Here is a 24,337-nt window from a genome sequence, read left to right as displayed (position 1 = left end):
TTTAAACTTGACTACATATCAGTCCATAGTCAGACTTGATTCACAGCTCTAACCTAAAAATCACTGCTGTCTAAAACATCATCTATTAAAAGATTTTTTATGAATCAAGAGGTCACAGTAAATGTTCATATAGCAAAGTGCCTCACAAATGAATAATTTAATGTATTATTGTAATTATTCAGCAAAATAGATAAGAATAAAAGAAAGTAGACACAAGAGTATAAAAGAGAACAGTGTGAATTCTAGTGAAATACATTGAGTCTGCCTATGATAATGGTGTAACAAAGCTCTGAACACTGTTGAACAGGGCTGGGGGAAAGGGAAAAGAGAGCAATAGAGGGATTATTCTGATTAAATTATAATAATATATGCACTTGCAAAATACTATAGAGAAACTCCTTGGTAGAATTAGTGTACACTAATAAAGATGAATGACAGGAAAGCAAAACAGGCTTGGTTGGCGGTGGGCTATCAGTGGGAAGGGAAGAGTAAACACAATCAGAATATTTTATGTGCATATTATATGAAAACTGAACAATGAAATTGCTTTAAGAAAGAGGCTTTTACTCTCCCTTATCTTAAGGGACAATAAAAGGAAAGGGCTTAGTGAAGAGAAGGGGTACAAGGGCTTTCTGGTGTGCTGGCAGTGTTCCCTTCTTTATCTTGGCCCATTAATCCACAATATCCTTATAACTCATTAAACTCTACATTTGTGTAGTCTGTTCATTTTAACTTATGTCTGACAATCCACTGTTTGAATATACTATGATTTCTTTATCCATTCTACTATTGATTTGGGTTGTTTCCAACTCAGATCTATCACAAATAATGATGCCACAAACATCTCTCTAGGAACAAAGGCAAGCAGTGTGTGTGTGTGTGTGTGTGTGTGTGTGTGTGTGTGTGTGTGTGTGTGTGTCTGTGTGTCTGTGTGTGTCTGTGTGTGTCTGTGTGTCTGTGTGTGTGTGTGTGTGTCTGTGTGTGTCTGTGCCTGTGTGTCTGTGCCTGTGTGTCTGTGCGTGCGTGCATGAGTGTGTGTGTGTGTGTGTGTGTATGTGTGTGTTGTGTAGGAAAGGTATTGCAAGATAGATCTCTAGGTGGCCTTAGGTTAACTAAGTTTCCCACTGCAGTTCTCAAGAACAACTACAGAATGTGTTAGAAATGAAATGTCCTGAGACAGGGAGTGGCTGGCATCACCTGGGCTCTTCCAACACTCCCCTAGAACAGGATATTCATAAGTTCTTTAACTTAGCAACTCATGTCATCCTGGTACATATTTGCATGTGCTCTCACAAAAAGAAGTCCCTCCAAGTTTGTGACTCACATCCCTGGGCTTCTGTAACCTTCTCTAGATTTCTTCACCATCTCCCTAGTCCTCTAGTACCCTGAAGCAAGTTTTGACTATAATCTCTTCAATTCTTGCAGTTGCCCTCAGCAGAAGAGTGGGTGCGAAATTACCGGTCTACTATTATCAGACATAAGAAGTTGGGGAGGTAGGGAGGGAAAGGATGGTCAGGGAAAAACAAAGGAGTGGGTAACAATGCTCAATTGGAAATGTACTCATTACCTTACTCATAACCTTACTTACTGTATCCCCTTTGTACAGTATCTTTATAATAAAAATATATAGTAAAATTTTATTTAGGAAGTTGGTGTAAAAGAAGAATTCCTAATCCATGTCTAAAGATCTTACTATTGCAGAAAAAGAATTTCTTTTTTTTTTTTTTTTTTTTTTTTTGTCGGTCGTGGGGCTTGAACTCTGGGCCTGGGCGTTGTCCCTCAGCTCTTCAGCTCAAGGCGAGCGCTCTACCACTTGAGCTACAGCGCCACTTCCAGAAAAAGAATTTTTTATATAAGCTTGAAATATAATGCAATACAAATAAGGCCCAGGCTAGCAGAAGGCTACTTAGAGCTCTACTCAGCTATTTGTAATTAATCTGGATAATCTACTCCTACCACCTAATCCAAGATGTACAGATTTACAGAGCTAATTTCTTAACATGTCCATGGCTTCATTTTAGGTGGCAACTTGAGACATGGTTACCATTAGCTGAGATGTATTCCTGGCATATTACCATGAATGGCTTATTCCAGAACTTCAGTGACCAAAAGTAAACCTTTTCTGTTTGTCTACCTTCTTTCCATTCCTTTATCACTTGAAGAAACCAATAGGACCATAAAATTTTTTTAAAAGAATTAGTAAAATGGAGATTTTTCTGAACATGATCATATTCAGACTTTGAAGATCAGAAAACTGATTATTTTACATTTTCATGCATTTTACTTTACATACATTTTTTCTCAAAATACTAGCAACTTGTAAACATTATTTAAAAGTGATCATATATGTTAATATATGAAAAAGAAATACCTGAGAATCAGCTTTCCTTTCATAAGAAAGGTTAGAAACCCTTTAAGAAAGCCAGCTACACCCCTAAGAGCAAGTCTGGATTTGCCTGTTGACCCCGCCATGCCTCCCACTGACATAAATGAAGAGAGACTAGTGCTTTCCACATCTCTACCAGCCTTTGGGGAGGAAGCAATTCCCAGAAGCCAATGAACAGCAAACTCCTTTGACCCTTCTCTACTGAGTGTTTTTAATACTGATCACTGGCTTGTATATCCTCACTAGCAGCTAGCTCTCAAATCCTGCATGTTTTCCTTTATTAAAATGTCATGTGCAATTTCCTTTCATTCAGATTGGATGGCTGTCATAACAGAATTCAGTAATGAAAACCAATGACAGATTGGTTGCAGACTGCACACTGTACTTGAGCTGCCTGGAACCAAACAGGACCATTTTTCTTCTCTCACTTATCCCATTGATAAATATCAACATAGGAAATTCTTAGTGTTTTGCTTTCACAAGGTTTGGCTCAATGATTCCCATTAAAAGCATGAAAAATATTTGTGTTTAGATTATATCTCTAATAAGGATAACAACAACAAGGTATTTTTCTAAGACTAAAGAGAACTTCCATTCCAGTAACAGCAAATAACAGTCAAACCAACCATCCATGTGAACACAACTAAATGCTCTAGGTGAAAAAAAAATTGTATTTCCTTAAAAGCATTAAAGAGTTGTCAAGATAGTAAGCAATTACTAGACCCATCCCTAAAGAAATCAAGCACCAGAGAAGTTAAGCTCTAGAACACCATAGTCACAAGAACCCATTGGACACTTACTCATCCAGAAAACACATGAGCGCGCGCACGCGCGCACACACACACACACACACACACACACACACACACACACACACACACACACACACACACACACACACACACACACACACACACACACACACACACACACACACACACACACACACACACACACACACCCAGGGCACAGGGCTTTAATTTGGGTGGCTTTGCTGGGCAATGAGATCAAAGTTAATAACTAGAGTCTGTTCAAGAGGGGAAGTATAATGAAAGGCCTTTGCTACCTGAGTCTAGGACCCCCAAATTAAAGCTGGCCACTCCATCAGCATCCCCAACAAGCCACAGAAAAAACTGTCATGGTGCTGAGAAGGAAAAAAAAGTAAAAGAAAACTGAAAGGAGAAGTACCTTAAGGGATGGAGTTATTTGTGACTCAGCTTTGTACACTGATCCGGACAATGTAACTTGTCCAGAGAATGTCAAGCCATGAGCTCGGTCCAGGGTTGTCCCAGACTAGAGGATCTTAAGGTACTTGAAAGAAGCAAATTTAAATCTTCTAGAGACACTGTCATCCAAAAACTCAAAGAAGCCCTCCAGGTATTTCAAGGACAATGAAGAACACTCAGTCAGAAATAAGCAAACACACAACAACACCACAAGAAACCATGAGGAAAACTAACAAAATAGTAGAAATACTTTCAAACACTTTATATGGGGGCTTATTAGATACAAGCAATAAAACAGCTTTCCTAAGTCACAAACATTTGTGGGGCATGAAAATCTATGGGAAAAAAAGGATAACAAAAATCTGACAAAATGGACTCTTCAAAAATAAAAATGTCCTGGAAAAATCAGCCAGTAACTCAAAATAAGGGTAAAGAACTAGTCTATACTAGAGAAAAGCTTAGCAACTGGAGGCAGTAATGTAATCCTTAAGGGGACCCTTACTATTATTTCTTAAATGCTATTTATATGTGGAATCTAAATTTTAAAAAGAGACAGTAAAGTCGTTGATTCAGTAGGTCTACAGCAGGTTCACGGCATTGTTATTTTCAATAGCAATGTGGCTTGCAAAGCCTTGAGTCTAAATTCCATGGAAGTTGAGGCATTTGCTGGAGAGTGCACCTGGGTTGAGCTGTAACAAGCTCCCTGCTTCCCCCTCCCCCAGGCTAAAACTCTCTCTATGGTGTCAATGAGGATTGGACATCCTTTGTCATTTGTCTCAATCATTGTCCTACATAGTCATCAGGATTAGATACTCAGGCCAGGAACTGACAGCAGTAGGTACCTGTTGGGCAAGCTCTTATAAATCTCTAGTGAAATGATGCTTCATACCTAGATTAGCACTAACAGTTAATTTGACCCACACTATAAGGTTTTCCTCTCCAGTACCCTGCTGTAATTCATTCAGTCCAGCCAATAAATCACAAACTAATACTCAACATTCCATAAAAAGTGATTTCGAATTAACACACATTTATCCCATTTGAAGTCTAAATGATGCTCCAAATTGTCATTCAAACAAGTTCATAAACACACGGACATCCATATTGATGTACTATTTTCCAAAGTGAGGAACCAAAATACTTTTAACTAGCAGGGATCTCATTTGTTCCTAGATGATAATAATTTGCCTGGACTACGGATCTGTATCAATTACTTTGCCCAAATAAAACCACGTTACCCATATATGAATTTCACTTCTGAACACAAAGTAAAAATCCATGCGTGGTGACCTCAAAGTGAACTGGTTAAATCTGAGGGCTCATTTTTAAAGGTCAATGTCCTTTGCTGCAAACACAGTTCCTAGGAAGATAAGACGTTGAACCTGCCCTGTGGCACTGAGCATAATTAGCCAGCTGCACCCTCATAATAAGGTGCAGATGGTTAATTGCACCAGCAAATAACTGCTTACTTGTGGGCACAGAAGCCCGTACCTAAAAATCATTGAAAGCACGCTTGGGCCTATTTGTGCTCAGGCAAACAAAACACATTCCCAAGGTTTCATCTGTGAACAGACCTCAGCAGGCTCCAAGCCATTGCATGGGGAAAGATCCATTCACACTGCTAAGGTTGTTTCAAGAGAGGAACCATGGCCACAGTCATACCTCAACTGATGAAATACTTATTGAGGTGCTGAATCTTTGTTTTAAAAAAAACTAAAGGTAATTTGTTATAATAGTAATCAATAAATAAGGTAAGAATTTCATTTCCATGAAACCAAAGTAAATCTTTTTATTTTTATTTTTGTGCCAGTCCTGGGGCTTGAACTTGGAGCCTGTACACTGTCCCTGAGCTTCTTTTGCTCAAGGCTACCTCTCTTCCACTAGAGCCACAGCTCTCCTTATGGCTTTTTGTTTGTTTGACAATTAATTTGAGATAAGAGTCTCATGGACTTTCTTGCCTGGGCTGGCTTGGAGCTGTTATCCTCAGAACTCTGCCTCCTGAGTGTGTGAGCCACCAGTCCCAAGCTCCTTTATCTTTTTTATGTCTTTTTGATAAAAACCTTGGGCTACAGTTTGGATCTTGAGTGACCACCAACCCGCCCCCCCCCAAAAAAAAAAGGCCAGTGTGATTGTTAAAGGATTATTCTCCAGCCTGTGACACTATGAAGTACAGCCTTTAAGAGACTGGACTAGGGGGAGAGTTTAGGTCATTGGGTGTGTCCTCGAAGGGGATTATGGTATACTGGTTGCTTCCTCTTTTACATCTGGCCATGAGGCAAATGGGCTTTCTCTTGCAGGAGCAGATCCATCACAAACTACAAGCTCCAAAATTGTAAGCCAAAATAAATCTTTCCTCTTTTTAAGTTGATTTTCCTCAGGCATTTGTTACAGTATTGGAAAGCTGACCAACACAGCCTTAAATGTCCATTTTTCACAAGCAAGCATGTCAACATTAATGTTATGAGTAAGAAAAATGAAAGACTAGTTTTCCTATGCCTTAGATAATGGAATTTCACAAGCCAGAGTGGATACAACTAACCCAAAGGGCTTGAGAGACTCTTGGATCCCCGTTTAATATTAATCCCTGTATAGCAAGAATAGGATTTGGGCAGAAAAGAGAGAAAGGATAGCTACTTCATAAAACCCATGTTTGTTTGGAAGCCCTCTGCCAGCTGCAAAGCTCCATTTGGCAAAGGGTCAGGATGATAGGGCTGGGGAACAGAATACTAATCTACTTGCATCGACACAGACCCTTTTCTTCTGAAACCCCCTGGGTTGCGTGATTCTATTCAGTTTAATTGTATGTTGGGGAGGAGGAAAAGCTGCTTGCTATGGTTTTAATTGCTAAGGACACACTATCTTTTTCGGAACCATCTGTTTACTTGTAATTACAAACCACGATGTAAAAACACAAGTGATTACCAAGTACAAAATTCCCTGCCACCAACAGTTTAAACATAACGAGCCATATTGTGAAAGAGTAGGCTGCCTTTTTCCCTCTGTGCAATATTTCATGATTTAGCAACTGACAACCTACTATTTATTACAAAATCGCCTTCTGGGAGGGCTAGATTATTAATTAGTGTTCTTAGATTACATCCTCTTGTTGGTTCTTATTTAACCTTAATTCTCTCTGAGATCATAAAAAATGAAATGCATAAGGATTTCTTCTTCCTACCTCCCACCAAAATCTGAGAGACTTCATAGATGGCACATTACCTATAATTAATTGCCAGGCACATTCCAAAGCACTTCAAGAATAATTTTTGGCTTTCATCAACACAAATTTCTGCCTCCCTGGTTTTGAAATATGCTTACCATACTGTTATTATTTTTAAGCTACAAGTATTAATAATTGTTTTCAGGCATGAATAAAATAGCTTAACCTTGAAATTTATTTTAATTAGGGATTTTTTTCAGAGCCACTGATGCAAATTTGGGTGGATTGTTTATAACAAGCATCAACAACATAGTTGTACAGAACATAGAATTAGGCAAAGTTGCTAAACTTGGGCTTCCAATGCCAGTTTAAATAAATAAAAACAGACACAGGTGCAGTCAGATCATAATGTTATTAGAGAAGCCTTATACTCAGGACATTTCGATGGCCCATTAAAAGCAAGGAGATGCTATTTTACAGTGAAATAAAGGGAATTTATAACTGCCAGTGAAATTACATAAGGTTTCATTTAGTCATTTCAACTAGTTTTTCTTTAAATTCAATCAAATCGACTTTTCAATAATCACTTTATGATGAAGATTACTGCTTTAACAATATCATACACTTTCCAACCAGCTTTTTCAATCGAGCACAGAACACTTTTTTAAACTTACTTTTCCTCCCTGCCACCTCAAGGGAAAAAATACGACCCTTTAAAAAGAACTAAAATACTTTCAATCTTTCAATACTTCACAGTGTTTCAAATTAAATTGCATTAGAAGCATTCTGTAATATATCAATTTCTCACTTATTCCCACTCTGTCCAACCTGAAATGCTTCCAGCCATGATTGTACAATTATCTCTCCCTCATTTCAAGCCTCAAGCCCTCCTTGAAAGACATTTTGTACCAAAAAAAAAAAAAACAGCCAAATGCTACGTGTGTCTGCAGTGTTAATGAGGACATAGATTTTGGAAGGAGTCATTTGAGGAAGAATTGCTGGTGAGAAAAGGCTACTGCTTCACTAATGATGGTACTGGTGATGGGGCTTACTATGGTCCACTGCATTCTGAAGTGCATGTCTCCCAAACCAGAGATCTTTAACTTCTATGATCCAAGTCCCACCACAACACTGATGAAGCACTACCCCCCCCCCCACACACCCCTCCGATGGACTTAGAGGCAAAATAAAACCCACATGTCCAGGGGCAAGAATCACACCATGAATTCCAAATGCATGACAATGAAAAAGTGCTGCTTTCAAGACTAATGAGAGCTTTAAGATTCTAAATGGGAGGAGGGGAAGCATTCTCAAAATTGTTCATGTAGCCTAAGAAACTATAACCACTAATTAATAATGGGCAATAGCTTCCCTGGGTTGGTGACTGTAGGAAATCTGCTCACATACAAGCCAAAGGTATTATTGTGCCTTCCAAAAATAACTAGCTTTGCCTCCTTTACTATATACAAATTTAAAAAAAAATTCTTCCAAGAGCTGGGCATCAGTAGCTCATGCCTTAATCCTAGCTACTCAGGAGGCTGAGATCTGAGGTTTGCAATTTGAAGCCAGCCTGGGCAGAAAAGTCTTTGATACTCTTATCGCCATTTGACTACCAAAAAGTCAGAACAGGAGCTATGGCTCCTTAAGAATGTGGTAAAGCAGTAGCCTTGAGCAAAAAGGCTCAGGGGAAGTACCCAGGCCTTGAGTTCAAGACACAGGAACAACAAGAGCAAAAAGTCTCAGGGTAAGTACCCAGGCCCTGAGTTCAAGACACAGGAACATCAACAACAAAAATAAAGCTTGCAAGCACTGTTTTCTAAAGAACTTTTCAGACATGATTTTCCAAGAAAAGTAAACAGCTCACAGTCAAAATGAACAAACATACTAAAGTGAAAAAAAGTCGGTAAAGAACTGCCAAATACAAAGTATAGAGAAAACTTCAAAAATAAACCTTCAAAGTATGTGCAACCAAGATTCAATTTAAAAGCTCAAATAATAGAATTTCTAATCCTAAAAAATTAATAGTAGTGAATGCTTACATCTACTTTAACATCTAAAAAATAAGATAAATTAAGACAGCCTTATTTTCAAAGATATTAGTGAGCTATACCCCAGCATGGTCTCAAAAAATTACAATGGTCCATCCTGGGTCCTGTTTTTCTCTGAAGACATTTGCTAATTCTAAACAAGACAGAATCTAGTAGACAGAGAATCTAGTTTGGCAATAGGCAGAGAGATATTTTAGCTAAGGCAGAAGCCAACATAATAATGGATGGTTCCGACACTAAGAAACTAAAACTAAAGACGACAACATAAATAACTCATATACAGTATTGGAAGACTCAGTTTTGATAAGATCTCCATTCTTCACCAACTGACTGATTGAAATCCAATCTAAATCCAAGCAGGATTTGTAATAGACATCAACAAGTTAATTCTAAAATTTATATGAAAAGGTAAAAGAACCAGCATAGCAAAACCAGATGTAGTGTTATGGATATGTGTGTGTGCCTCTAAACAAATATTATATTCTAGAAAAATATTCTGGATGAAATTCTAATTATATATATGATCAATCTATAAAGTAATGGTCTATTCAATTAAAAGAAAACTGGATAACAGATTATGGGCAAAAGATATGAACAAATTTCATCAAGAATTTCATCAAAGTTCATCACCAAATATTGAAAAACAAACACAAGTTGTTCAATGTCATTAACCATTAAGGAAATATAAATTAAAATTACAGTGAAATGCCACTATACCTCTATACTAGCTAAAATAAACAAAATGATAACCACCTAAAGAAATTATAGAACATGAATAAAAAATTGATCAATCTTTTTGGAAAATAATTTGGGACTTTCTTAAAAACTTATACATTGACCATACAACCTCAAAACCCTACTGCCATTATCAAAAAACATGTCAATGCATGAATGTTTATAGTTGATTCATTCATTTACTTATGACTACTAAATGCTAGAAGCAACCCAAATGTCATGCATCTGATGGTGTATTCATTCAATGGGGGTAGTACTAAACATTAAAAAGAAATGAAATTCTGTAACAAACGACAACATGAATAAATCTTAGAAGCAATATGCTAAATAAACCAGACAAAAAGCTTATGTATGCCGGGCACTGGTGGCTCACACCTGTAATCCTAGCTACTCAGGAGGCTGAGATCTGAGGATCACGGTTCAAAGCCAGCCCGGGCAGGAAAGTCCGTGAGACTCTTATCTTCAATAAACCACCAGAAAACTGGAAGTGGCGCTGTGGCTCAAGAGGTAGAGTGCTTGCCTTGACTGGGAAAGTGCCCAGGCCCAGAGTTCAAGCCCCACAACTGACCAAAAAAAAAAAAGCTTATATATTTTATGATTGTATCTATAAGATAACCTGGAAAACATAGGATCAGAAATAAGGTTATTGGCTGCTGTGGGCTAGAGGTAGGAAAAAGAAGAGTGATTACAACCACATACAAAGGAACTTTTTGAGTTAGTATAATTAATTAGTGTGGTTGCAGTTACAAGGCTTTATATTTTCAAACCAAATTCACAGAATTGTACACCTAAAAAAGGGGAATTTAGCTGTGCATAAATTATATGTTCATAATTTTAAAATTAATTTAAAACATCTAAGTTTAAAATATCTATTAATAATTTTAAAATATCTAAGAACATACCTATATCTCAATTTAACATACAAAGTGTTAATAACCCACTCCTACAAATCAATACAAAAAGGATACCCAAGTGTATTACCGGTCAAAATAAAAACAGGTAATTCCCATTAGAGCAATTATCAGTAAGTCAACTATTAGCAACTGCTTAATCTTACTAATAATCAGAAATATAAATTATAACTAATAACCATTATTCCCATCAGAAAAATAAACTTTATAATGACTGACAATATCTAGGGTTCTTAACTATGCAGGCCAAATAAAATCTCTACAATACAGAGTTGTATACACGTGGATGATAGGATCTGAAGTGTATCTGTATTTTAGTCAGAAGATAGAAAAATAATCTTTAGTTAGGTTTATTTGCTCTTCCAATCAATAGACCTAAGCAAGATTTATTTGCTCTTCCAAGCAATAGAACTATGCATTAGAGAAAATGAGAAGGTCTTGACTATACTGATATATTTTTTTTGTCAGTTGTGGGGCTTGAACTCTGGGCTTGAGTGCTGTCCCTCAGCTCTTCAGCTCAAGACGAGTGCTCTACTGCTTGAGCCACAACACCACTTCCTTATGCTGATACATTTTATGGGACAGTCCTGCATAGGTGGTTGACTTGAAGGGTTTACCAACTTTTCAAGCAAACAATGATGTCCAGACAGCCACATGGATGGTGATAGGCCCCTCAACATTGTAAGAAAAATGCCAAAGCATGAAGAGACAAAATTTAGAAGGAAAAAGACATAATGAACTGATCAACATATCCCTCTACTTATTGATAATAGCAAATAGGAAAGTCCGCAGATTAGAATTTCTATGAAATTTACTATTTAAGTCTCAGAAGTCTAGGTTTTTGGTGACTACATTTCTTCTGTATTCCCTTCCTTTCCCTTCCCTTCCCTTCCCTTTTTCCCTCCCTCCCTTCCTTCCTTTTCCTTTCCCTTCCTTCCTTCTTTCTTTTTTTTTTTTTTTTCAACTTTAGTGGTACTGGGGTTTGAATTCAGGGCTTCATGCTTTATAAGCTGGTGCTCTGCCATTTGAGTCCTTCTGCCAGCCCTACCTTTTTCTGGTTTATTGTAATCTCACAGACTTTTCTGCCCAAACTGGCCTCAAACCATGACAGGATTCCCCAGTAGCTAGGATTACAGGAGTGAGCCACCAACAACTGGTTCAAGGGTTCAATTTCTGAATTGGGTTGCTTCTGGGTTATCATTGTGAATATTATTATTGTGTCTTTTTCTTACCGAGTTCAACTTTGACTTTAATCGAAGTCTGATGTTAAGACTTACACAGAGCAAAACATTGAAACCACTGTTTGAACTCAAAGAGGTCTTGTCTTGCATTTTCTCCCCTCCCTACCTCCCGGAGGTGGACATGTTTGTTGAGGTAAAACCTCAATTGCTTTAAGCAAGGATTTAAGAAGAGGAAAGTATTGTCTAGATAAAACACACTTGTGGTAGGTTGGGGGTGGGGGAGGGGCGCGGGTAGGAAGCAAACCCAATACAGGCAGAGAAGAAAACTCGATAAAGAGCCTAGGACTAGACGCTGCAGCATAATCTGAGTGTCACACAGGGTTTGCACACTAGCCCGGACTATCAGGCACTTTCTGAGCCCAAAGCGTGCAACTGGAAAGGCCGGTGGATCCTTGAGGTCACTTCACCTGACCGACGCAGCACTATGAGGAGTCAACGTAGATGAAGTACACTCCAGGAGGTAGGGTCATGCATGGGGTCCTCGCAGTCGATTCTGAGAAGGAAATGGGAGGGGGCGTGGCACCCCGCTTCCGGGCTGAGGAAAAGTGATCTGCCCGAGGCCTTGGAGCTCCCTGGAAGTTAAAAAGCGAGAGTTAGTTGTTCAGTCCTCGGGCCAGACGCCAGCCTCAGGTTCCCTAAGTGGACGAGGAGCTCCAAGAACGGAAATCCAAGCTCGGAAAGGCGGGGGGGGGGGGGGGGGGGGAGGGAGGGGACCCCGGGACGCAGGGCAGGAATTACCGGTGACATTTCACGACACCTCAGCAGTCCCCGGGGTCTGGCCTTTGACCCCAGGATTAATACCGGGACCTTCGACCGCGGCACACCCCCCCCCAGGCGAATTCCTCACCCTACTGCCCCTCACGACCCCGAGGCCAACTCACAAACAGCACCACAGGGCACCTCAGGGCTCCCTACCAAGCTCCGGGCCGCGAGCTTCTAGCCGCTCTTCCCTGGCGCCGCCGGTTGCCAGCTGTTGCCACGCGTTGCCCCGGCAACCGCGGAGCGCCGCACAGCCTAGCAAGCCGCGCGGTGATTGGAGGAGAGAGCGTCCGTGGCAACCGCCAGACAACCGCCAGACAACCCCCGTGCGGAGCCCAGGGATTGGGTTTCCAGGGATTCTTGCCGCACCCCTTCACCCCAGAGTACCTTCACCAGGTACTTGTTGTGGGTTCTTCAAAATCTTCACGCTTTATTTCACTGAAACAACCTGCTTCTCGGGGCTGTCATAGGGAACCCCGTTTCCACGGGGATGCTTAACTTTGGGGTCCTTTGACGCTCGTGAATCCCCTCAAGTTATATATGCAAAAGTTTCCCGCCAGGTGCTGGTGGCTTGGGAACAAACCGTCCTCTTCTCCTTACTGCCCTTCATTTCGTCAAAGTGAAAGATGTGCAAATGTTCGACGGAGCACCGATGTACAGGATCCATGCAGGTCCTCCCTAACAGGGAAATCAGATAGGACAGAGACCTCAGTTAAAGGGAAGCTGAGAGCTGTGGTTTGAATGTGTCCGCTCCGAAATTCATACACTGCTTTGTGCAATGGCACCTCCTTTGTACAACTATTTAAAGTGTTTTTGTTATTGTTGGCCGTGGGGCTTGAACTCTGGGCCTGGGCGCTGTCCCTGCTCTACCGCTTGAGCCACAGCCCCACTTCCGGTTTTCTAGTGGTTTATTTGAAGATAAGAGTGTCACAGAGTTTCCTGCCCAGGCTGGCTTTGAACCGCGATCCTCAGATCTCATCCTCCTGAGTAGCTAGGATTATAGACGTGAGCCACCAGTGCCCGGCTTATAGATAATTTTTTAAAATTAAAAAACAAAAAAAGTCAGATTTTGAAATTTAAAGGTCAATGTGGGGGCCTCTAATGGGAGATTAGATCATGAGAACCCTCCCCAAAGAATGGCTGGAGTGGGACTGGGAAGGTGGCTCAGTGGTAGAGCGCTTGCCTCGCATGCATGAGGCCCTGGGTTCGATTCCTCAGCACCACATAAGCAGAAAAAAACGGAAGTGGCGTTGTGGTAGAGCGCTAGCCTTGAGCTCTTGGACAGTGCCCAGGCCCAGAGTTCAGGCCATGACCGACCAACACATACAAAATAAAAGAATGGGTGGAGTGGCCTACTTCCACCTTCTGTAATGAAGGTGCCATCTTGGCAGCAAAGATTGGCCTCATTAAACTGAACTCTCCAGCACCTTGATCTTGGACTTTCTGGCCTTTAGAAATGTGAAATTTTCCATTCTTCATAAATTCACCAACTGCAGGTATTTTGTGATAGGAGCACACACATTGAAGGTAGTCAAGGTAAAATAGAAATGTGATACTATCACTACTCTTTTTTAAAAGAATCATACTAGGGTTTGAATTCAGAGCCTTTCACTCACTAAGCAGGCACTCTACCATCTGAGCCACATCCCTCTGCATTTTTCACCTTAATTGTTTTTACAAGAGTCTCACTTTTATACCTGGACCAGCCTGGATGGACTTCAGTCCTCCTATTTATGGTTCTTGTTTATGTAAGTTGTAACATGTGTGACACTATATACAAATTTTTATTGGTTGAGATGGTGTCTCAACCCCTTTTTGCCTGGTCAGGCTTTAAACCTTAATCCTTGCAATCTTCACTGAGAGATTAGAATTATAAATGTGAACCACCATACCTGGTTTGATCTATTTCTTAGGGTATGTAGTTGCCCAGTGATGAGGGTAAATTCTCTGAAGAACTTTTGAAATTGGCCTATGAAGACATTTGAAGACATACCACTTAGTAACAATTTAGCTAGGGGCACATCTGTAGAAGATTAATGAGCCCAAAAGACAGCAAGCAAGAAAGAAGAAGGTGACTTTGCTTTCATTCTCCAACTGTTGATTGACTTCCTGCCTGCAGTCAGCTCAACCTAAGAATCTGCAAGATGTAGTGAAAAGTTTTGCCTGTCACCTTGGACAGAACATTTGAGCAACTATATTGAATCTTTGAGTCTTGGCATCAGACTGTGTTTACCCAGAACAGGGAAATAATTTCCCCCTAGAGAAAATTTTAAGAGGAACAAGAAGACAAAAAATTCAGTTGTTTTACAAATGCAGTCCACAACTCATCCTTTTGTTTGGTCAACGGTTGTATAATAAATAAGAGATGTGCATATAATTGTGGGAAGAAGCACATTAATCTTGAAGTGGTGTACAGAACAGTAAGAGATGTGTAATGTTAATGACTGAATACCTATTATAATACAGAAGAAAGTGGGTTATCCAAAGTCACAGAGCAATGCAACCCCAGCCTTTAAGCTAATCCCTACCCTCCAAGAAGCCTGTTGGATTGCCTATGGCAGCAATCAGTGGTAATAGGCTGTTCCTTGGGGGCCCATTTACAGCTGCTGCACAATGACGGAAGCCTGAACACAATGATGTTCTTAGTACTTGATACATAGTCTGAAAAGCAGGCAGGGAAATCTTGCCAGGGAAAACAAACACAAAACAAAAAAGCCACTCAGCTAGAAACTGACGTTTCACTGAAGGCTAACTAGACCATTAAAAAAAAAAGTAGTTCAAATTTGTGAATCATGTATTTTCTTAACTTATATTTTCCCTAAAGCAAAGAGGATAACTGAAAATAGAAAGACTTCTCCATTCTTAACTGGAGCTGCCCGACTTGCAAAGAATACAGCCAGTTCTTGGACTGCATGGGCAACAAGAGGCAAAGGTCTCGTTCTTTGTAGCATGCGAGCAGATAATCGAGCTGTAAAGTGAAGACTGAACCATCCTGAGTGATTAAGTAGGCCAGTTATAATGAGTCCCAAATATACCCATCAGGGAAGGGACCTGGACAAGAACTTGGGAGACAAATACCAAGAAATTAGGCACTAAATCATCTTAGAGATCAACATGTGACTAAAAGCCTAACAGTAGTTTCAAAAAATGAGCCATGATTCTTCTTCTTATTACATGACTCAGCTCCTACCACTTACGTTGTATTGTATAGAGTTTGTTACTTAACCTCTCTGTGCTGTACTTCCCACTTCTATACAATGGAAGGGAAGCAGGGCATGAGAGCTGGAGCCTAAAATCCTGCCCACTTGGGCAGCAAGAGATGAAAAAGAACAGTTGAGCCAACTTGGGCATAAAGTGAGCAAGACTCCATCTCAACCAATGGCTAGGCATAACAGGGTACACTTGTCATTCCAGCAACAAAAATAAAGCATAAACAGATTGCAGTCAGGCTGGCCTAGGCATAAAATGAGACCCTATCTTGAAAATAACCAACATAGAAAAAAGAATCAGAGTGACTTAGGTGGTCCAATGCCTACTTAGCAAGCATGAAGCCCTGAGTTTTGACAGTACACCATTAAGATCCTTAGAAGATTGTTGATGAAGACAGAAGGTCTGCCAAAAATGAGACCACCTTCCATAACATATTTTTTTTGTCAGTTGTGGGACCTGAACTCTGGGCCTGGGTATTATCTCTCAGCTCTTCAGCTCTACTACTTGAGCCACAGCACCGCTTCCAGCTTTTTCTGCTTATGTGGTGCTGAGGAATTGAACCCAGGGATTCATGTATGCAAGGCAAGCACTCTACCGCTGAGCCCAGCCCCTCATGGTTGGTTTTGATTGTTAACTTGATTGAATTTGGAAACATCTAGGAGAGTGGTAAGGTATAGACTGCTTAAGCTTACTTTTCCATGAATGTGGACAGCTCCATCCTATGGGCTGGGTGCCTGGATAGGATAAGAGGGAAAGAGAAAGCCACCCCAACACCACATTCTCTCTTCTCTGCTTCCTGGTGGCCATGACGTGAACTTCTCTGCTTAACCCTCCTCGCATAATTGGACTGAACTCTCAGAAGCTGTGAACCAAAATAAATCTTTCCCTTCTTAATTTGTTTGGTTACAGTCATGATAAAAATGACACCTAGGCATTCAAGAATTCTATTTTGGTTGCAAAGTAGGGAAACCCATTCAAATGAGCAAATGTGAAAATTGTCTCATCAACTACACCATGGAACCTAAATTAACCAGACTTTCCTGAAGACTGATGTCAAGATAGTTAAAGTCAAAGCATCAAAGCAGAGCTCATCATCTCTCATCTCTCTTAACACTCAAACACCCCTTTATTTATGTTTCTCTCTCTACATCCACTTCATTTTTTTCCTATTTAGACCTGCCTTTCTCTATTGAAATCTTCAAAGGGGTCATAACAGCCTCCTATATACCTCTTAGTATGGATGGTTGAATAGTAGACCTAAAAAAACCCTCCAAACTCAATGTCTTATTATCCTGACTCTTTGATTATTAACTTACTTGGAGAAAAGACTCCATGGGTGTAATTCAGTTAATGACTTTGAGATGAAAGCATCCAAAATTACCAAATAAGGTAGACCCTAAATCTAATACCCTAGTAAGAAACAGAACAGAAGAGGAGATGGACACAGAAAGAGGAGTAGTTGATTAAAGAGGCAGAGCTTGGAATAATGCAGCCACAGAAGTCAAGGAAAACCAACTGCCACCAGGATGGAAGAGGTAAGGCACTCTCCTAGAACCTCCAGAAGGACGCCTTGAACTTCTGGCCTCCAGAACCATGAGAGAATAAATTTCTGTTGCAGTGATTTATAACCACCTGTGGGCATTTTCTGCAGCAACCATAGGAAACAGATATAAGTATTAATAATAATTTGGAAGGGTTTGGGCTGACTCAAGTAACACATCGTTGGTCCACCCTATCCTTTCCTCTGACAGAGAGATGGTTCACAATGGGATGAAGCTGCCACCAGGGCCCATACCTTTGGGGAGGATGGTGGTTCTTACCCAGGAAGTAGAGTTGTACAGGACAGCTGTCTCCAAAGCCATCTTCTACACAGCAATTCTCTCATGATTTAGATCCCAACTTTTTCCAAAATCTCGTTCCTCCATCTCTACATACTGTTCAACATTTCTGAACTAGTTCTCTCTGCCTCCAATTTTTCACTTCAAAGTAATTGTCCAATTTTACTACTTCATTCCAACCCTTCTGACCTGGTTCTACCTCCAACTAGTATTTTATTTTACCTTGGTCTACTGCCATTGCTCCATGCTTGTACATTGAGACACAACACCTCAGGGTGCCACAAAGAACTCAAGGAATGTGTCAGGATGTTCACAGTTTTTGAGGGTGTCACAGCATCCTATGTTAAATACTAGGCCAGCTACAAGCTCAGGAGGGTTCACCATTTCAACATTACTGTCTTTTTGCCAATGACATCAAATCTTTTGAAAGCTGGATTTTAAGCAATTGCTATTATCAGAGGCAAGTTCCCCTAAAAAAATCAGTGAGGGAAAGGAAACGAGAGTGATGAAGCCCAATAAAACCCCAAGACTCAAGAAGTTGGACAGGGGCCAAATGTACTACACTGCTTGCACATAAATACTTATTAAGCTATTTGGACCTGACTAGTTAAGAAATGGAATTGTTAATTATTTCTTGGGGCCCTCCAATGCCATGAAACAACTACTTACAATGCTGAAAATATGGCTCACCTTTTCACCCTTATTTTACCAAGAGCAGGAGATGGATCTGACTTCCATGTTAAGACGAGCCACGCATAGCTCATTATTCATGTTCTCTGGGGAAGAAGATTAGCTGGACTCTTCTGAACAGAATGACTTTCTGAGATCATTTGCTATGTCGCATAGAAATTATGTTTCCTTTGCTTCCTCTTCTGGGAATATCTAATATGTCCAATTCAATTCAAAGAGCATGCACTGAGCATTTAATGGGTGGCTTAGAATAAAAAGCACAAGACTCAAGAAACAGGTTGGAGACTCAATTGGACCATCTATTAACTTTATGTTCAGAAGCCAACCACTTCATCCCCTCTGAATTTCTGTTTCTGCAGGTAAAAGGTCAGCTGCAGTCATCAAACAATGTTATTTATGACCCTACTGTGTGCTCAGCCCTGCTTTGTACTGCAAGACAGTGTTATCTATCACTCCCCTAAGGAGTCTTTTCAGACATCTTTGTCTTCATGTGCCTCAAATTTTAATGCCATGAATTTCTGCCTGTTCATGCAGTGTCTGTACATCCGCCCTTTGGCCATAATGAGACAAATTTTTGCACCCTCAAGAACCAATTTTGAGATTAGAAAGGAAGTGGGGAAATGTAAAAATGAGTGTGGAGGGGGGAATAGGGGAGAATGATGGAAGGAGTGATAAGTCAAGAAGTACTGGACACTTAGACATGTTAAAGTGTAACCTCCTTGTACAACCTTTTGAAGTTCAGGAAAGAATCCATTTTTGCTTCTTTAGGGATACTATTGCCATTCTAAGGAGACAAAGAGGACCTCATTTCTGCCCTCACAAAGTTGATGTTATAGGGTAAAAGCTTGTAATAAGTAAATCGAGGAAAATGTCAACAAATGAACATGGCTATGACATAGTAAAATAGAGTACTCTTTCAGAGAAGGACATAGGGGATGAGGCTGGGGTTTCTCTGAGTGACCTCAATGGTGAGAACTGCACAATATGCCAAGGGAAGCTGTATGTTTTAATGAGGGAGATTCATCACAGACAAAGGAGCCACCAGTGGGGAGGCCAATTGCTAGGAGAGAGCTTGGGGAGAGAGGAAAAAGAGGCAGAGCCAAAGAGCATGGGATGACATTGCCACCAAAAGGAAAAACACATTGTAGGAAAACACTCCGTACATAGGTTGTGAGATACTTGGGAGGGGTTATGACATGTACAAGGCTTCTTTTGGGTGCTCTGTGCAGGTCATGACTGAGCTCTGGCCCCAAGAAGCTCTGACCCAAGTATCAAAAGAGAAACAACTGAACAAGCTGAATTCTGGGGAAAGGTTTCTACATAAACCTAGAAGAGAAAGAAACATGAAAAGAATCCTGAACACTTTCAATTGCTTCCTAGATATTTCTGCACTAAGCTTTATGCTTAGGAGTCCTCACAACCTTCTGAGTATATTGTCTTCATTTCACAAATGAGAAACTGAGGCTCAGCAGCTTAAATGATTCATCCAAACCATATAGGTAGCAAGTAGTAAGACTGAGGTCTCTTTGACTTATGTCTAAGGTTGTAGGTAAGATGACACAATTTCCATTTTCCACCAACAACATTATCTTTGGACCACTCCATCTTGTAAGCCTGCCCATCATTCAGTGATTTATGTCCATTCAATCTGCAGAACTGGACTTCAGACTTAAGTCCAACAATGAGAAGACTAATTAGAATGCTTCTTCTGGGACCATATTTAATTACCCAATGTCTTACTTGTAGTAGGAAGATATATCTTATTTTATGTCCTCAGAATTAATCAATATGTCGTAATATATTGAGCTGTGTTGGAAGAGAATTTAAAAGCAGATTAAATTCTGTTTTAGACTTCTCTTTTGTTTCTGTTATTTCCTTCCTTCCTTCCTTCTTTCATTCCTTCCTTCCTTCCTTCTTTGCTTCCTTCCTTCCTTCCTTTCTTCCCTCTTTCTTTCCTTCCTTCCTTCCTTTTTTTAATGTTTGAGCTTGATCCCAGGGCCGTGTGTGTGCTTGGAAAACACACTACTGCTTTGGACCTTATTTATTTGTGATACTGGGGTTACAACCCAGGGCTTTATTCTTGCTAAGCTTCATGCCAGTATGGATCAAATGGTAGAATACCAGCCTTGAGCATAAAAAGCCAAACGAGTGTGAGACACTGAATTCAAGCCCCCAAACCAGCGTGCATACACACACACACATGCACACACACACAATCTTAGCTACTTGGAAATAAGACCTAGAGAGCAACAAAGCTAAGAATCACATAAAGAACAAAATAGAGATTGGGTACGACTTTGAGTTCAGAGGGGTGGGGGCATAGCAAATTCTAATTTTGTTTTTTACTTTTTCTGGAAAAATGAAGAGGAGTTTGTGAAATGCCCAATCCAGATAATATAAAAGAGGAAAAAAAGACCTGATTTAAATCCCTATATAATGTTTCACTCTTCTAATAACAATATCCTATACAGAGATGTAGAGGATCAGAGGAGGAATCACCCATTTGTTTATTTAATCACACATCTCTCAGATACCCAGGCATTCAAAGCTGCATTAACTCTGTCCAATTCTAGAGTCAGAAAGGGAAATTCTCAATTGTGTAGGTTCCGCGTGCAGTCTTTCTAATAGCGGCATGGCCATAATTCCTGAGAAGTTCATATCATTATTCCCATCCTATTGATAGCTGTCATCATAAAGTAGGTCACCCTCATGATTCACTGAAAAAATAATGCAGAGTTAATGAGGTTAGTTCCAGTAGAGAACGTGAAAATCAGGACTTAGCCAAACCCCAGTATTATTGAGTAGAGGAGCTCAGAATGGAATTTGCTCTTAAGGGGTCAGAAGACTAGCCTTCTCCACATTTCCCTTATCTTTAAATAACATTTCCTGCCCTGGAAGGACTCAAGGCCACAAGAGGACTCTAACAGCCTGATTAATGGAACTGCTTATAATTTATTGAATGCATTCTTGTTCCACATGACAGTGGGCACTAAGTCTATCTTTTTATGTGGAATCTAACCAAAGTCCCAAAATAATTGCATTCTTCATTAACAGAAACAAAAAATAATGACTCTTTCTAAAAACAGAGTGATCAAGAATTAAGATAACTTTGTTGAATGGTAACTCCTTTCTACAACTAGTTAAATAGAAATCTTTTTTTAAAAGAAGTTGAGGTAGACAGTCATAGTAACACACACCTATAATGCCAGTTACTGGGCAGGGAAGGGAGAAGACCATGATTCAAGATCAGCCAAGAAAATGTTAGTGAGACACTATTATGACAGAAAAAATAAATAAATAAATAAATAAATAAAAGAGCTGGTGTGTGTCTCAAGTGGTAGTATGCTTATGTACCATGAACCAGACTCTGGGTTCAATCCTCAGTACCATACACTAACAAAAAAAATTAAGATGATAAGGACACATGGGGCTTATGCCTGTAATTGTAGCTACTTAGGAGGCTGAGATCTGAGGATCGCAGTTGGAAGCCAGTCCTGGCAAGAAAGTCCGTGAGAGTCATATCTCCAATAAACTACTCAGAAAAACAGTCAGAAATGACAATGTGGCTCAAGTGGTAGTGTGCTAGCCTTGAGCAAAAAGAAGCTTAGGGAAAGCACTCAAGCCCAGAGTTCAAGCCTCAGGTCTAAATTTTAAAAATTAAGATGAAAAGATGAACAAAGTACTCTAGAGAAAAGTGCATGCCTGCATCTCTCTCCACAACTGAATTAAAGGCCTCCAACCTGTTTTGGTGGGGCAAAGACAATGCCAGGGATGTGTTCCATCCTGGAAGAGTACATTGCTGCACAGAGATGTTCCGGGTCCTGGTCTCCCTTCAGCCTACATGAAAGGGAACGATCACAATAATTACCTTTCTGTGGTACATTATGGTTTAATGAATTATGTTTCAATAAGTTTAAGGTCTTCCTGACAAACAGAAGTCCTATTATCAGAGATACCACTCATTCATTTATTCATCCAACCAATATCATTTTAATATTTCTAAGTCCCACACACTGTAAAAGGTACAATATACAATGATGAATAACAAATGCATGGCCTTTTCTCAAGGGCCATGATGTTACTGAACAAGCTCTAGCCCATAAAGCCATGACTACAATCAAATGAATTAAATCATTCTGGACAAGTCATTTGTCCTCTTTGACCTTCAGTTCTGAAGGACATAACAGATCCAGTAACATCTGTCTTTTCTATTCCAAAATTGTTGTGAGTTCAGTAGAGGTCATGGATATGAAAATACTTTGTAAACTACTAGGCTCCCACCTGGAAATCTTGCCCCATGCTGATGCTGACTGGGGTAGGACTGTCTGCAGGTTTATTATCTAGAGGTGGTGTCAGTTGCGCAGGAACCAATGCTCTGCAAGGAAGGGAGCCAGTGATTGTTGATAGGCTGATTGGGCTGAATAGCAGGACACCATAAAGTCAAACAAAGAGAAGTTCATTGCCCTCATCTTGCCATTAGACCAACCCCGAGGCTTTCGAGAGTCCTCAGGCCTCTGGCCTCATTAGAAAAGCAGATGGACATACAGAGGGGTTAATGGCAGCCAGTGGATGACCCTACTATGCTTTGGTCCTAGCAACTGACCCTCTAGAGATGGTAATATCTTTGGAAACTGAAGGAGGTGACTTTGAGTGAGGCATGAGCAACCAAGGGCAAAATCTAAAATTATGTTAAGATTTAAGAAAATAATTTAGAATTACTAACTCAGAATAATTACTAACTCAAAATAATATTCTTAGAATAATTTAGAAAAAATTAAGAAAAATAAGAAGTAATGCTCCATTATAGGAGTAGGAGAAAAAGAGAAACAAATATTAAAGTAGTCACAACATTGTAGACTGTTAAATCAAGAATCACCTACCTGCACTGATAAAAGTTACATTTATAGTACACAAAAAAGGAGCAAAAATTTCTTAGTTGTCCCATTAATAAGGGCAAAATTGAAAGCTTTAATACAAGATTATAGAGACAGATATGGGTGTGGATAGTGAAGACTGTGTGTGTGTGTGTGTGTGTGTGTGAAAAGAGAGAGAGAGAGAGAGAGTGAATATTCACATGTACAAACATATTTCTTAGCCAAGATGAATTTGAGGACATAAATCTAAACCCATATGAATAAAATGGAATTAATTGTATAAGGTTTTTTGTGCCTATGTTCTTGTTTCTGACCAACTATCAATGTCTGACCTTTGCTTACAATGTCTTTACTTTTATTACTAACCACTAAAGTTTTCCCAAGTCCTAGAAGACTGAAAAATCTTATATCTTGGATAAATGGGATTCCTAAAAAGGTATGAAAACTCGATTGGTTTCCTAGATGTTCCTATCATGGAATAATGCAATAGGAACATCTCAGAAAATAGTTCCACTCTCAGAAAATAATTTCCTTGTTTTGGTGCCTAGGAAATAGAAGAGCTTCCAAATCAGTGAGGCCTATTCCTGCCTAGTCTGCTTTTCCCAAAACTTGTACAGCTCCTTTGAGCTGCAAATGGCTCAATATTCATAAATATACAATGAAAGCATTAATCTTCCTGATTAATTAATCCATTGGCTTATCTAGACTCTTGCCTTTGTGAACTATTGCCTTAGACCCATGATTCTTGTCCTCCCAAATGCCAACAGGCCTTCCCTCCATCAGGCAGAAGACAATTGAAAAAAGGGATCCCTGGACTAGATTGTTCCTGCATTCCTCTACAGGCTACCAACAAGAACTTCACAAATTTATCATGCACTTTTAAACCTCAGTGACAAAGATTATAGATTTGTGAGAACAAGTGGCAGATAGAATTTGAAATCCAATTTATTCCATTAATTAAAATGTAGGTCTGGCATATTACACACTCAAGCACAAGGGATGTTTTCCCATTTAATGAAATAGACCACTAGCTGTCTCATGCAAGAAAGGATTTGACTTTACACTGAAATGCTATCCAAGAGTATGACAGGGGCTCTCTGTGTTATAAAAGTTTAAAGATAGTGAGGGTTAGCTGGTGAATTTTTGAAAGTGTTTATGATCAAAGTGAAAAAATGGATGAGAAGCAGTTCCCTTGAAGAGGATTCTAGTGAGAAGCCTGAGCTCAAGGAGCCAGGTAATCTCCACTAGGTTCTCTGACC

At 39.9% G+C, this 24,337-nt stretch overlaps 1 protein-coding gene across 4 annotated transcripts in view; it reads right to left on the bottom strand.

Moving 5' to 3' along the window:
- Hydin (HYDIN axonemal central pair apparatus protein) overlaps window positions 1–12,662 on the bottom strand; it is a 266,122-nt gene extending 253,460 nt beyond the window's left edge. For 2 of the 4 annotated variants that reach the window (XM_070026253.1, XM_070026252.1), the window contains exons 1-2: window positions 12,623–12,662; window positions 12,115–12,279 (exon numbers count right to left, since the gene is read on the bottom strand). The gene's annotated coding sequence lies outside the window, so the exon portion shown is untranslated. The remainder of the gene's footprint in view (window positions 1–12,114; window positions 12,280–12,622) is intronic. The other 2 variants (XM_070026249.1, XM_070026248.1) reach the window with 2 other exon arrangements.
- Between the last annotated feature and the right edge of the window lie 11,675 nt (window positions 12,663–24,337).

Source organism: Dipodomys merriami, unplaced genomic scaffold (genome assembly GCF_024711535.1).
Source record: "Dipodomys merriami isolate MVZ:Mamm:240054 unplaced genomic scaffold, mDipMer1.0.p SCAF_176, whole genome shotgun sequence".
NCBI lineage: Eukaryota > Metazoa > Chordata > Mammalia > Rodentia > Heteromyidae > Dipodomys > Dipodomys merriami.
The sequence above is the reverse complement of the archived record's forward strand: the minus strand, read 5'-3'. Positions and strand labels throughout refer to the sequence as shown.